This window comes from Solanum dulcamara, chromosome 1 (assembly GCF_947179165.1).
Source record: "Solanum dulcamara chromosome 1, daSolDulc1.2, whole genome shotgun sequence".
Lineage (NCBI taxonomy): Eukaryota > Viridiplantae > Streptophyta > Magnoliopsida > Solanales > Solanaceae > Solanum > Solanum dulcamara.
Window position 1 is genome coordinate 44,536,832 of NC_077237.1, and position 14,572 is coordinate 44,551,403.

The following is a 14,572-nucleotide window of genomic DNA, read 5'->3' on the forward strand; positions in this document are numbered from 1 at the left end:
ATGGCCCTAAACTCGTATTGATTGCCTCGATAGTCATTCCAATAGTGCTACAAGACTAATTTGGTCATTCCGGAGCTGATGGAACCATCAGAATTTGAATTCGAGATCTCATTGACAAAAACTTGAAAAGTCGCAACTAAACCAACTTAGGCCTTCAAAATACCAAAATGGACTCGGGACCTCTAAAAATTCAACGAACACTTCTTCTGGACCAAAACCCATCTCTCGAATCTAACAAAGTCGTCAGAATTTCATTCCGAGCATCAAAACTCCAAAAATTAACCAAAGTCAAACCTTGGCTTAAAATTCCTCAATTTCTCAACTCAAGGCCTCAAAACTTTGTTACAACTCCAAAACAGGTTACGTAAAGTCTCCTAAGCCAATTTCGATATTTTGAAGCTACTGGAATTAACGGAATTCCATTCCGAGACCTGTAGCTTCAATTGACCCCAAATACCACATTTTAATACTTAAAACTTATGAAAACTCAAAATTTTCCAAAGACTTAACTTTTTATAGGATTTTCTAAAAATCAACACCTGGTACCAATTAGAAATGACTCAGGGCATCTAAAGGGAGAGGTAAAAATGGTTATTTTTAAAAAATTCTAAAAATGACCTTGAGGGTCATTACAACATCCACTACTAACAGAACTTTCGTCCGTGAAAGTAAAGACAAGTGTATATCTGGAGGGAAAAATATGTTGGGGAACTGCTCCTACGTCACAGTATACCAAAAAGATCTCTCCCTCAACTGGTAGAGTTAGAACAGGAGCGGTGGTAAGCAATTCCTTAAGCTTTTGAAAGCTCGACTCACACTCCTCAGACTACAAAAAGGGAACATCCTAGCGGGTCAAATGGCTCAATGGGGCTGCAATGGTAGAGAAACCCTCAATGAATCGTCTATAATACCCAGCCAATCCAATGAAACTCCGCATCTCCATAACAGATGTGGGCCTATCCCAACCACAAATAGCCTCAATCTTCGCCGGATCCACTCTAATACCCCTCTGGACACCACGTGTCCCAGAAACTCCACACACTCCAACAAAAACTCACACTTTGAGAATTTAGCATAAAGTTGTTGATCTCCCAAAGTCTGGATCACAACCCTCAAGTGTTGCGCGTGCTTCTCCCTACTCCGCGAGTATACCAGTATGTCATCAATGAATACAATCACGAAGGAGTCAAGATAAGGCTTGAATACTCGAGTCATAAGGTCCATAAAAGTTGTGGAGGCATTAGTAAGCCCAAAAGACATCACAAGGAACTCATAGTGGCCGTAGCAAGTTCAGAAAGCAGTCTTAGAAATGTCGACTGCTCTAATCCACAAATGGTGGTAGCTAGACCTCAAGTCAATCTTAGAAAACACGGTTTCACCTTGAAGCTGATCGAATACATCTTCGATACGAGGCATGGGATAACGGTTTTTCATCGTCACCTTGTTCAGCTATTTGTAATTAACACACATCCGCATAGTCTCATCCTTCTTCTTAACAAACAAGATGGGTGCATCCCACGGTGACACACTCGGGTGAATAAATCCCTTACCTAATAGATCCTCAAGCTGCACGCTGAGCTCCTTGAGCTCTGCAGGGGCCATACAATAAGGTGGTATAAAAATGGGCTTAGTTCCCGGCTCCAAATCTATGGCAAAGTCAATATCTCTCTCTAGGGGTAGACCAGGTAGGTCAGTGGGAAAGACATCAATATACTCCCTAACCACAATGACTGAATCAATAGTAAGGGCCTCATTGGACACATCACGGACATATGCTAAGTATGTTAAGCACCTAGATACAACTAGCCATCGGGCCCGCATAAAGGATATGATCTCAGTTGGTGAGCGACTATAAATACCCTGCCACAAGACCAGGGGAATACCAGGCATGGCTAATATAACGGTCTTGGCATAATAGTCCAAACCCACATGATGAGGGGAAAGACAATCCATGCCCAGAATAACATCGAAGTCCAGCATATCAAGTAAAATAAGATCTGCTCGAGTCTCATGCCCCTGGAGAGTCACCGCACAAGATATACAAACCTCATCCACTACTAAAGAATCCCCTACCGGGGTCAAAATATGTAACGGGACCTCATGTGACTCATAAGGAATACCCAGACGTAGAGCAAAATATATAGACACATAGGAATACGTGGAACCTGGATCAAATAAAGTTGAAGCAGTCTGCTGACAAAATAAGGATAGTACCTGTGATAACATCATCTGATACCTCAACCTCTACCCTCATCGAAGTAGCATAGAAGTGGCCCTGTCGGCCTCTCCCATAAACATTCGCCCTACCACCTGACCTACCTCCCCAGGAACCTCTTTGAATACCCTGCTGACCATCGTTATGTCCATGACCCCGATCTATACCTCTTGTTGGAGGTGGTGCTACTAACAATGGTCTAGCCCGGTCGGGACACTCCCTAGCCCAATGCTCCAATGAGCCACAATCAAAGCATCCTGAAGCTGACCGATCCATGATAACTCATCTGCGGTAGGAAGAAAGCGGACCTGATCCCCTCGAGCTATGCCCTATGGTGGGACCCCCTTAATGGGCTGAATACCCTTAACTACTAGCAGGGCGTCCTGAATCAGCCGGCTGGACTAACCCTACTGGTACCTATCCTGCTGGAACTGCTGGTGGGGCCTGTCATAAATATCATGGCCTTTATAATGGGACCTACTATAGCTACACTGATGCCTGAGTCTCTTATCACTACCCCTCTGGGCCTGATGATGAATAATCTCGATCGTGCAGGTATGATCCACCACATCCAGAAAAGAGCGGCCTATAGAAATAAGGTGCTCGATCCCTAACCTCAGGTAAGGTCTCAATCCGTGCATAAAACATCGTACCTGCTCCTCCTCAGTAGGTAGAATCATAGTGGCATGTTGGGAAAAGTGATGAAATCTAGCCTCGTACTCTGCAATCATCATGTGGCCCTACTCTAACTGAGTAAATTGATCCCGAAGTTGGTCCTGAACACTCTTATGGATGTATCGAGCCAAGTAAGCCTCTGAGAATTGGGCTCATATCAATGGTGGAGACCTAGCTGGTCTGGACTGCAAATAAGAGCGTCACCACTGTCTGGCTGCCCCTCTGAACTGGTGAGCAGTGAAGTCGGCGCCTCTACACTCCACAAGACCCAAGGAATGGATCTGCTCCTGATAGGTAGTCAAGAACTCTATGGTATCCTCGCTAATGGCTCCAGAAAATGTTGGGGGTGACAGCCTCTGAAATACCTCTAATATCTTCTGATCATGTAATGACATCACACCCTCCAGAATTGCTGGCAGGGGTGCAAAACTGGTGGAGGGAGCTAAACCTCAGGTGTTGGCTAGACGAGCAGATCCCGCGGTGATGGTATGCCTTCTACTGGGTTCGTGGCCTATGGCACAACCCTAATAGCTTTGAGGAGCTGCACAATTGCTGCCTATAGTTCTGGGGTCATAACTGGTGCAGCTGGGGGCTGTGCTAGTGGTGGTGGTCCTTCTGGCTGAGTAGGAATAAGAGCATCTTAATTCTCTTCTACTAGCTCTGGCTCTATCTTTGAGTTGGGAGTTGGTGTTGCTCCCTTACTTGTCCCACGAGGACAACATGTAGGCATGTCAGGCCTTAGTGCATTACAACGACCGATGGTACCGCGCGTACGAACCATCCCTGCGAAAGAGTGGAACAAATGAGATTTCACAAAATTAATAAGACACAACACTATATGAAATGATACAATATAGAGAATATTCCTAATGACATCCTGTAACAACCCGAAGATAAGTTACAGACGTCTCCGCACCATCTGTGAGACTCTACTAGACGTTAGCTCTATACAAGTGAGACCAATGAACCTAGATCTCTGAAACCAACTTGTCATGACCTAATTCCTTAGGTCATGATGGCACCTACTATAACCCACCAGTAGGTAAGCCAACCCATCAACTTGGAACTTCAAGTAATGGGTTTGAGGGCAGAAACTAAACAAGAGTAGCGAAATATAAAAATAGGCAGAAAGAATAAGTGGAAGTAAACCAAAACATGATATAAACAACTAAAGATCTCTCCCAAAACCTGGAAGTCATAAGTACAGAGCTGCTATAAAATAAAAGACTAGTACAAGTCCCAAAAGTGGACCAAATATATATACAACATCTGACTCATCTCAAAAGGAAAAAGACGGTCCATCCATACTAAAGGAGACAGGAATGATCCAAAAACGCCAAGTGCTCACCCTAGTCTCCGAAGCTGACTGCAACAGGCTTGATCTATCCATGGTGGTAGATGGTGCTCGGTCCTTCATCACTAAAGTAGATGTAGAGTGTAGTATAAGTACTAAGACAACAGGTACCAGTAGGCATCATAGGCCGAATGAGAAGAAAAGGTAAAAATAATATGAAAAAGAGGAAGAGCCTAAATAGGAGTCAAAATAAGCATCAAAAAGGGGAAAGAGTACTACCTATGTGAACTACAGCTAACTATACCCAACTGGTCCCCCATAAGCCCAGCCAGGACACTCGTTCATAAGTTAAATCAAAACCCGAACGAACCCCCATAAGCCCAGCCAGGACATAGAATAGCTACAACTACCAAGACTAGGAACTAAGAATCTGCGATGTTAGGAACTGAAGTACTATATCATTTCCAAATAGTATCTCCAAAAGTCAATCGATCTAGTGGTGACTTAGGGGTCGAGGCCGGTACTGGGACCCAGATGCTCACCCAAATGTTCAAAGTAGCCAAAGCTGGGACTGGGTACTCGGATGCTTGCCATAATACATAAGTGCAGTCGAGGCCGGGACTGGGTAACTGGATGCTTATCGTAATACATCAGTATGATCGAGGTCGAGACTGGGTACCCGGATGCTCGTCATACTAGCAAATCGGTAAAGGCCGGGGCTGAGTACCTGGATACTCCTTGATAATTCAGAATGGAGGTCGGGACTTGGTACCCGGATGCTCACAGATAATTTATCCCATAATGCCAAGCATTCTACTTCCCAACTAGAATACAACAGTACCAAAAATCTTTTCCCAAATGAGTCAATCGATATGCCGCCAAAACTGAAACCGGAGCCAAAGTCAACGATCATGAAATCTAGTGTGGCCGACGCATCACAAAATCATGGTTATACCGAGTTATGGATGAAGGTTTTAGTAAGAGCAATGGTAACGCCTAACTAAGGCCAAACTACTAGACATTTGCCCGCTACACCATTCTACAAGGATCTAAGTCCACCAGAGTGACGCCGGGGAATCTAAAGCAAGTTTACATCCTATACTAAGGCCAACATACTTCACAGTATCAACAACATGCTCATTCAACTCTTCTTATAATACTAGCAAATAACGACAAGATACACATGCTTTTAAATATCTGAAAAACCCAATAACAAGCCTAAAGCATTATTTCTAACACCTAAAATATACAATCAAACTACCCAACCTAAATTCCAACTATTTCAATATGCTTTCACATATTCCATCTCAATCTAAAGAAGGGTAAACCATAGCATACCTGTAGGCTGAACACGCGGGCTCCAAATTACTGTGCCGGAGCTTTTCTCTTCCGAACTACCTCGAAATGCTGCCATGCTATCAAAAACAAAACCACGACATCAATACAATTGTTTAGACATTAATTTTATAATTTTTAGAGACGGACTAATTTTGAGGTCTCTAATAGAAATTATGGGACCCGCATGTGGAATTCTGGATTTGACCCCCCAAAACATGTTCCAAATGTCACCCTGAGCTCACAAATCAGATTTATAACATAATTCGGGATGGGAAACTACGCAGGACGATCATGCAACCAAAACTCATAAATTCTGACTAAAAGACCAAAAATAGCAGCATCAAAATCAGCTAATTTTGAAGAAACAAGACCCTTCCAACCCAAAAAAATTACACAACGATGATCCTTGCGGAAAACCCTAAAATCTTGCCTCAAGAATCACTCAAAACAAAGTTATATTGATCAAGATACACTCTTCCAAAATTCAATAAAATTTTATTCTGAAAATAACTAAATCAGTAACTAAAAATGCATTTTTACCTCAAACGAAGCTTTCCCTTGCGCTTCTGAATCACCACGAGATTTCTCACAAAATCCTCTTGAATTTAGACTCTTAAATAACCAAAATTGGATTTACATAGGTCAAGAAATAATTTCTCAAAATTCTTCAAAAACTCAATCCAAAAATGGACACTGCTGTGAATAAAATCATGCTTTTTACCTGAATAGAGTGTTCCAAATTAGTTTTCAATATCTCCAATGTGTTCTTCATGAAAAATCTCATAAGTTTGTATTTTGAATCACCCAATTTGGAGCTATATAACTCAAGTTATGGGGTTTTAAAGTTGAGACCAAATCCAAAAATGGCCTTGCTACTGTTGCTGCAACAGATTTTGGAAAAGTCCAAAATTTTTGACGGGGTGCTCGAAATTCGTTCGAAATTTGATAAAAATAAACCAGATATGCTACCCCACTAAATTCGATGTTCTGGATTCAATGGAGCATTCATAATTCTCATACGAGATTATTTTAATAAAAAAATGGATCCCACACCCAAGAGTCATTTTAAGCCACATTCCACAACGGGCCTCGATATTAATCCGAAAGCCTCAAAAAGCAAACGAAGGGTCGTTCTAGACAAAATATACATTCCATAACTAACCGTGCTGTTATAATTTTTATTTTAGCGCGTTTTTCAAGAATGTTGACCAAAGTCAAACATAGGCTAACTTTGAAAGTCAAAAGCGTCAAATGGCCATAAACTCGTATCGATTGCCTTGATAGTCATTCCAATAGTACTACAAGACTAATTTGGTCATTCCGGAGCTGATGGAACCATCAGAATTTGAATTTAAGACCTCATTGACTCAAACTCAAAAAGTCACAACTAAACCAACTTAGGCCTTCAAAATACCATACGAACTCGGAATCTCTAAAAATTCAACCAATACTTTTTCTAGACTAAAAACCATGTCCTGAATCCAACAGAGTCGTCAGAATTTCATTCCGAGCATCAAAACTCCAAAAGTTGACCAAAGTCAAACATTGGCTTAAAATTTCTCAATTTCTCAACTCAAAGCCTCAAAACTTCGTTACAACTCCAAAACTGATTCCGTAAAGTCTCCTAAGCCAATTTCAATATTTCGGAGCTGCTGGAATCGATGAATTCCATTTCGAGACCTGTATCTCTAATTGACTCCAAATACCACTTTTTAATACTTAAAACTTATGAAAACTCAAAATTTTCCAAAGACTTAATTTTTCATAGGATTTTCTAAAAATCAACACCCAGTACCAATTAGAAACGACTCAGTGCATCTAAAGGGAGGGGTAAAAATGTTCATTTTACAAAAATTCCAAAAATGGCCTTGAGGGTCATTACATAAAACTAAGCAAAGCTCAATAGATACAAGTACTCCTGTTATCCTAACCGAACTACAACCTGCATAAAACCAGCCCAACTCCACATTCTATGCAATAACAATAGTACAGTCCACGAATACTCATCAGTAATCTCATCAAGTGAATCATATCAAGTCAAGTTCAACATATACAGAGCAATAAGTGGTAAACACGAATTCACAAATATCAACAAAATGCGATGCAATGCAATGAGATGATGCATGTCTGTCCTATCGGTATACATCCGTTGAATTATAGTATGGAACCCATGGAGGATATTTCTATCCATGTTACCTGCCACGGAGCGTGTGGCCCATCCCCTCAATATACATATCCTGCCACGAAGCGTGTGACCCGACCTCTTTGTTTCATATCATTTTCAGTCTCGGCACAGTATGTCAGAACCAATGCAATCAATTTATATTCATATGATTCACGATAATAACTTGACAACAACAATAATTTTTCTCATCTCACATCAACATAGTCATTTCACATGTCTAAAATAAATTCATAATCACAACATATCAATTCTACCAATACATGTCATTAGATCACCATTTTATAGCCCTCATCTCCAGTTTTAAGGTCAATCCTACATTCAATAACCCAGTTCAATTCTCATTACTCCCAGTACACATAACATGGATATACAAGCATCTACAAGCTTAAACTGGAGTTAAGAAATTCACTTGCCTCAATTAAATTGAATAATCACTTTAAAACTTGAGCCTTTCATAACGCTTTCGAAAGATCAAAATCTGTTCAAATACATAATCTTCATAAGAATATGAATCTCATGAAACCCATATTGCTATATTTATTTTCGGATCAAAAATTGGGTCAAAAAGTCATCCCGAGTCATTGAAATCAAATCTAAAATTTTCTTTCCGATTAGGTTCACTCATGATAAAATAAACTCACATGTCAAATTTCAGCTAAAACGGATCGTTATTCAACCTCCAAGTCAAGATTTTATGTGAAGAATCCTAGGGTTATATTTTCTTATTTCAGCGTTATTTTTCCACCAATATACCCTAAAAATATGTTCATAATCACATAAAAATTTAATGAAAAGAATGAGAATAATTACCTTGACTCTTTGGAATGAAAATACTTATTTTTCTCTTCTCCTTTATTTTTCTTTTCTCCTTTCTTTTCTTTCTTCCTCCGTATTTTTTTTCCAGTTTCTGTCGTTGCGCTTTCTCGCTGTTCTCCCTTTTTTTTTCTTTCTCAAACTAATTATGTATTAAAATTTACAAACCCTACTAACCTATTTTAATAAATATAAGAAAAGTGGTATAGGGTATTAAATAAATTATCACTTTAACCCACCAATTAAATTAATTCTCTAAAATTATCCCTCAACTAATTAACCAAAGTTACCGAAAGGTCCAAAATTTTCAACTTAAATTTACAAAAAGGGTCTTCTATGAAAGGAGGAGGACTCGTTCTCAAAATGACCTAACGGGTCATTACAAATAATTAGGAAAACAATTAATTATTTACAAAAATGTCTACGAAATCAATAAATTCTAGGTAAGGGGTTTCAAGTGATTCCGAAGGAAAGATATTACCATTCTTCAGAATCCATAACTGTGGGTCCTGACTGAACTCAGTTTTTAAATTGAGGAGAAGATAAAAATAATGCACAAGTATAAACATAAAATATACGTAAAGAATAAAATAAAATAATAATATTAAAAACAACCTAATATTTATCTAAAGCCAATAATATACACACTAACAAATTAAAAATATCGTTTGAATTTAATTCGAGTAACTTCTTCGGGAGGAAACTCTAGGTACCTATAAAGACTTAGTGAAAATGTTAGTAATAGATAAATAATAATAATAATAATAATAATAATAACAACAACAACAACTCAAAAATAAAACTCATCTTATGAACATGGAAGACCTTAGAAATCGACGGCAATTTCTTCATCAACTAATTTCAACTTGTAATATATAATATATAATGTAAACTTAAATTAAAATTTTCGTCTTTCAAAATGGGGAGGCCTCCAAAACTGACGGAGTAATTTTTTCATTAGCCAATTTCAGCTCAATCATATAAAACTAACCACAGATAATACAAAATAATATGCAGCATCCAAAGATAACATAACAAAAATAATAACAATAATCAAATGACATAACATAACAAGGAAATCTTTAGAAAACAAATCAATCAATTTTAATAAATTAAAAAGTAACCATATATGACCAAAGAAAATAGACCAGCAATAGACAAATAAAATAAAGTAAACCAAGCCTAAAATAATTGATAAATAATCACAAACATCTATTTATTTAATCAAAGCTAATCTAAACAGAGCTCAACACAACAATAGTAACAGAAAAGTATTGCAACTTTGAAACCAAAAACAAACAAAAACAAACCAATAATGTTGAACGAGAATAATTAGAGTGAAAATGGTGAAACAAATCTCAAAACAAGAACGAATATACCTTAACGGAAAATAATGAGATGCTAAAAAATACTCAAAATAAAACCCAAGTTGGTCCATACAACAATAACAGAGATGATATTTAGTAAAATAAATAGCACCAGTAGACTTAATATCATCACAGATATATTCAAAAATTATAAAAAAGGAAAGAACGGTCATCGGAGTTGCTATCGGCTTTCTTGGTTCGAACTGTGATCCATTGGAGCTTGGTTTGGTTTTGGTGGTTGCTGGCTTCTTGCGAGTTCTTGTTGTTGTTGTTTGCTTCGTTCATAATCGGAACTTGGAGTTGGCTGGAAATGGAGAAAGGGAGAGAGAATTGTGTGTTTTTGAGGTTGTTCTTTTTTTTCTTTGTTAGGTGAGGAAGATGGAGATATATGAAGAAGAAAGATATCTGGGGATTTGAAATATGGGGAAAGGGAGGTGGAGAAAAAGACTAAAAAATGTGGGAAAGAAATAGAGAGGAGAGAGAGAGAGAGAGAGAGAGAGAGAGAGTGTGTTTTGAAATAGTCAAAGGGAGGGGGGCCGCAAAAAAAATAAGGAATATGATTGAATAATTGAATCTTGTATTCGATGAATTGAAGTAGTTAATTTTGAGTATGGTGAGCTAAAATTGGGTGTCAACACTACTGTAGTGATGTGTAGTTCTTTTTTAAAAAAAACATTATTGTAAAATCGCTGCAAATATATTAAACAAAATTGACGGCGTTAATTTTTTTAAAAAGAAATCACAGCGATTTATCTCTTTTGATTTTTTCCAAAAACGATGGCTCGTTATGCATTTTTGTAGAAAAAGTTAGTCCTTTTAACTCTGGACTCTATAATACACTACTGAAAAATAACAGTAGTATAAGGTTAAGAGGTTTTGCTAGAGAAGATCTTATTGTTCCTAGTTTTCCATACATTCCAAAGCACAAATTATAGGGTAATCCATGATTGTTGATTTTAAAAGAATATGGGGATGTGAATGTTCGAGAGAAAGTACGTAGTAAGGATTAATATCTCGATCAATCAAGGGTACGATAATGTGAAATAATTGAAGATTATTCCAGCAACATTATATATTATGCTCCTGGACATTTAAAAGGATCGATGTGATGGATTGTTTTCTCCTCTCTTAAAGAGCATAACTTACTAAGGTTGGAGTCCAGGATTTGTAATTTGTGAAGATATATAGGAATTAGTGGAGATGAAATCCTTGATCTTAGGAGGAATTTTGAAATTTGCATATCCATTCTATAATCTAAGCAGTTATTACCTTAAAGACAAATTGAATTGTAACAAGATTTAACTAAAAAATCACTAGTGGTAGTATTGGTTATTGTTTTGAAAAAGGAAGTAAAAAGAAAGTCAAAACCGTTGGCTATCCCACATCGGTGAAATAGCAGATGCATATAATTTTTGTTATCTATTTAAGGAGCTTAACTCTATTGTTTGTATCTACCACCAAAAATTCAATTTCTTGTATACTAGATGAGAGGTTTAGAGATAATTCTTTTGAAGATCTCTTTGGAAATAGTATTTTAAGAATTGAGGTGTGTGAGAAAAAATATTATGTATTTTATAGTGTAATAATTTCCATATAGTGAATATTTTTCTAGAAGGCCCATGGCTTTTCTCCAATTGAGGAGTTTTCCACATTAAATCTTTGTGTTATTATTTTATTATTTTAATATGCTTTGTGTTTGCAGTTTTGTCTGATCTTCCACATCAGAAAAAATTTCTGAATTAGAATATTGTTTTCAAGCAAAAGTTTCTTCCTGGTGAAGTAGCAAGTGGAGTCTAATTCCGGTGGAGTTTGCTATTCTGGTGGAGTTACTTTAGGGTACTCGTATATTTGGTAATAGTGGGAATAAGTACAATCTAAAGAGGTTCTGGCTAAGGAAAGACTTGGTACTTTAGTGTATCTGTTGTGATCCACCTCTCTTTCCTGAGAACTAATTTAGTAGGTACTTTTCATTGATATTGTCCATTTATTAGTATTGATAAGCAAGATGGGGACAAAATTTTAGATTGAAAAATGTAATGGGAGAATTAATTTTGGCTTGTGGCAAGTGCAAGTCAAGGATGTGTTAATCCAATATGAATTATACCAGGCGTTGAAAGGGAGACCAACTAGTGAAAAAAATGACAAGGGTTCAGAAACAACTGAAAGCTGTAGAGACTCAAAAAAATCCAAAATTAGTGATGAAGAATGAGAAGATCTAGACATGACAGCGGCAAGTCAGATTCGCTTGTGTTTAGCTAAAAATGTTCTTGCTAATGTGATTGGATTGTCTACAACAAAGGAGTTGTGGGAGAAACTTGAAGAAATGTACCAAACCAAAAGTATTTCAAATAGGCTATATTTGAAGGAGCAATTTCAAAAATTGCAAATGGATAAAGGTACAACTATTTCTGATCATCTGAGTGTCTTCAATGAGATTGTTTCTGAATTGGAATCTATTGGAGTGAAAATTGATGATGAAGACAAGGCACTTTGACTCATCTAGTCTCTTCCATCTTTCTATAAACACATGCAACTCATTTTAATGTACATGAAGGAAACTGTGATTTTCTCAGAAGTGACGAGCAAATTGATTTCTGAGGAAAAACGATTGAAGAATGGAGATGAAAAGTCTCCAAAAATTTTAGCTCTTGTTATTAAAGAAAAATGGAAGCAAAATAAAAGCTCCAAGAAGAAGGTCGTTTGTTAGAATTGTAATCAACCGAAACATGTTAAGAGTAAATGTCCAAATAATGGGACTAATTCGGTTGGAAGCTCCAAAGGAAATGTTGCCAATGTTATCTCCCTAGAAGAGGGGGATGATATTCTTTTGTAAGAAAGATGAAAATCCTCATGACATGAATGCTACATTTAGAATTGTCATGGAAGAGGATGTTTAATTAGTAGCTGGTCCACAAGTTTGCACATGAGCATTGGTTGATAGGTGAAGCAAGGTGTGTGGTGAAAAAGATGTCGATGGCTAATGAACTCTCAAGAAATCAACAAGAGGATTGTAGCATAAGTTATTAGCAGGTTTTCTTTCCGACATGAGTCGAAATTGGGAAGTGATTTCAAGTGAAAGTTCTTGAATTAGTTTTTCAATCTGAGTGAATGTACTCTTTATGGTGGGGGTATGATAATTCTTGAATTTAGAATTATAATTGTCAGTAACAGACAATGTGAAAGTTGCAGTTGCACATGGTTGGTCGAGTATAGAGCTAGGTGGAGAATTAACTTTGTTATGTGTAGATGGACAACTATAAAGGCTAACGGGTTGAATTTTTTCTTCTTTTTCAAAGGTGAAAATTTGTTGGTTATTGGTTTGAAAAAGGAAGAAAAAAGAAAGTAAAAAATGTTGGTTATCCTACATCGGTAAGATAACAGATGCATCTAGTATTTGTTAGCTATTTAAGGAGTTTAGCTCCATTGTTTGTATCTATCACCAAAAATTCAATTTCTTGTATACTAGAGGAGAGGTTTAGAGACAATTCTCTTGAAGATCTCTTTGGGAATAGTATTTTAGGAATTGAGGTGTGTGAGGAAAAATATTGTGTATTGTGTGGTGTAATAATTTTCATATAGTGAATATTTTTCTGGGAGGCCCGTGGTTTTTCTCCAATTGGAGAGTTTTCCACGTTAAATCTTTGTATTATTATTTTTAAAAAAAATTTCTGTTAATTTTTCTGCTTGAAGGCGGTCCAGAAATGAAGACAGGTAGTTAGGTTCAAAGTTAATTTATCATAGTTATGTCCATACTGAGGTATGTAAATTGCTTTAGTGTTGTTAATAATCTCAGATAGCAGCGTGAAAAGAGAGGACCAAGAGCCATGTATAATAATAGACAAGACCTTGGATAATATTCCTAAATTTGAAGTTTGATATGAGAGTCATTTGCCACTTACCAAATATAAACCATGTTGGCAGTAGTCCCATCCCTTGGCAGTGTGTGCCCGCATTGATGTCCATAGGCTGTGCGAGTTTTATAAGGTCTCCAGGTTGCGCTTGCAAGGAGCTACCCCATTGTTTTTTTGTATTAACATCTTGTATCCCCAACTCACCTTTCTCACACGTACTGGGTTCAGACAAACTCAGTATAAAAACGCTATATTCGCCTTTGGTAAATGTAGATAAACCCAGTATCAAAATGCTACATCTGCCTCTGATTAAATGTTATGATACTCACGTTACTTCATACTCCCTTATGTCCGAAAATACTTGTCGTATTTTGCTTCTAGAGAGTCAAATCTTTGAAGCTATGTTGGATTATATTAATTCAATGTCTAAAAAATAAAATTCAGATATTCAATAACTTGGTGAATAGTACTATAATTTACAATTCTTTTCATCTAAACATGATTTAGAAGGGGGGAAAAAGAAGAAAATATTGATCAAAATTCATATAGTTTTTCTCTTAAAAGTGAAGGTGACAATGACAGTATTTTAGGATGAGGCTGAGAGAGTAACTCTTATATTTTATATTGTTTGATTTTAATGGAAACACGGATGCATAAAAGTATTGGAAGGATTCCTATTCAAGAAAAATAGTTTGGGTTACCAAGTTCAATGTTAAGCAAAATTAGTCAATATTTATCTCTATCGATGCAATAACAAAATCTTATTTGTAACAAGTGGTTCTATTCATTAGTTAATTGATCACATTTTATTCATAAAATGACTTGAATTGATAT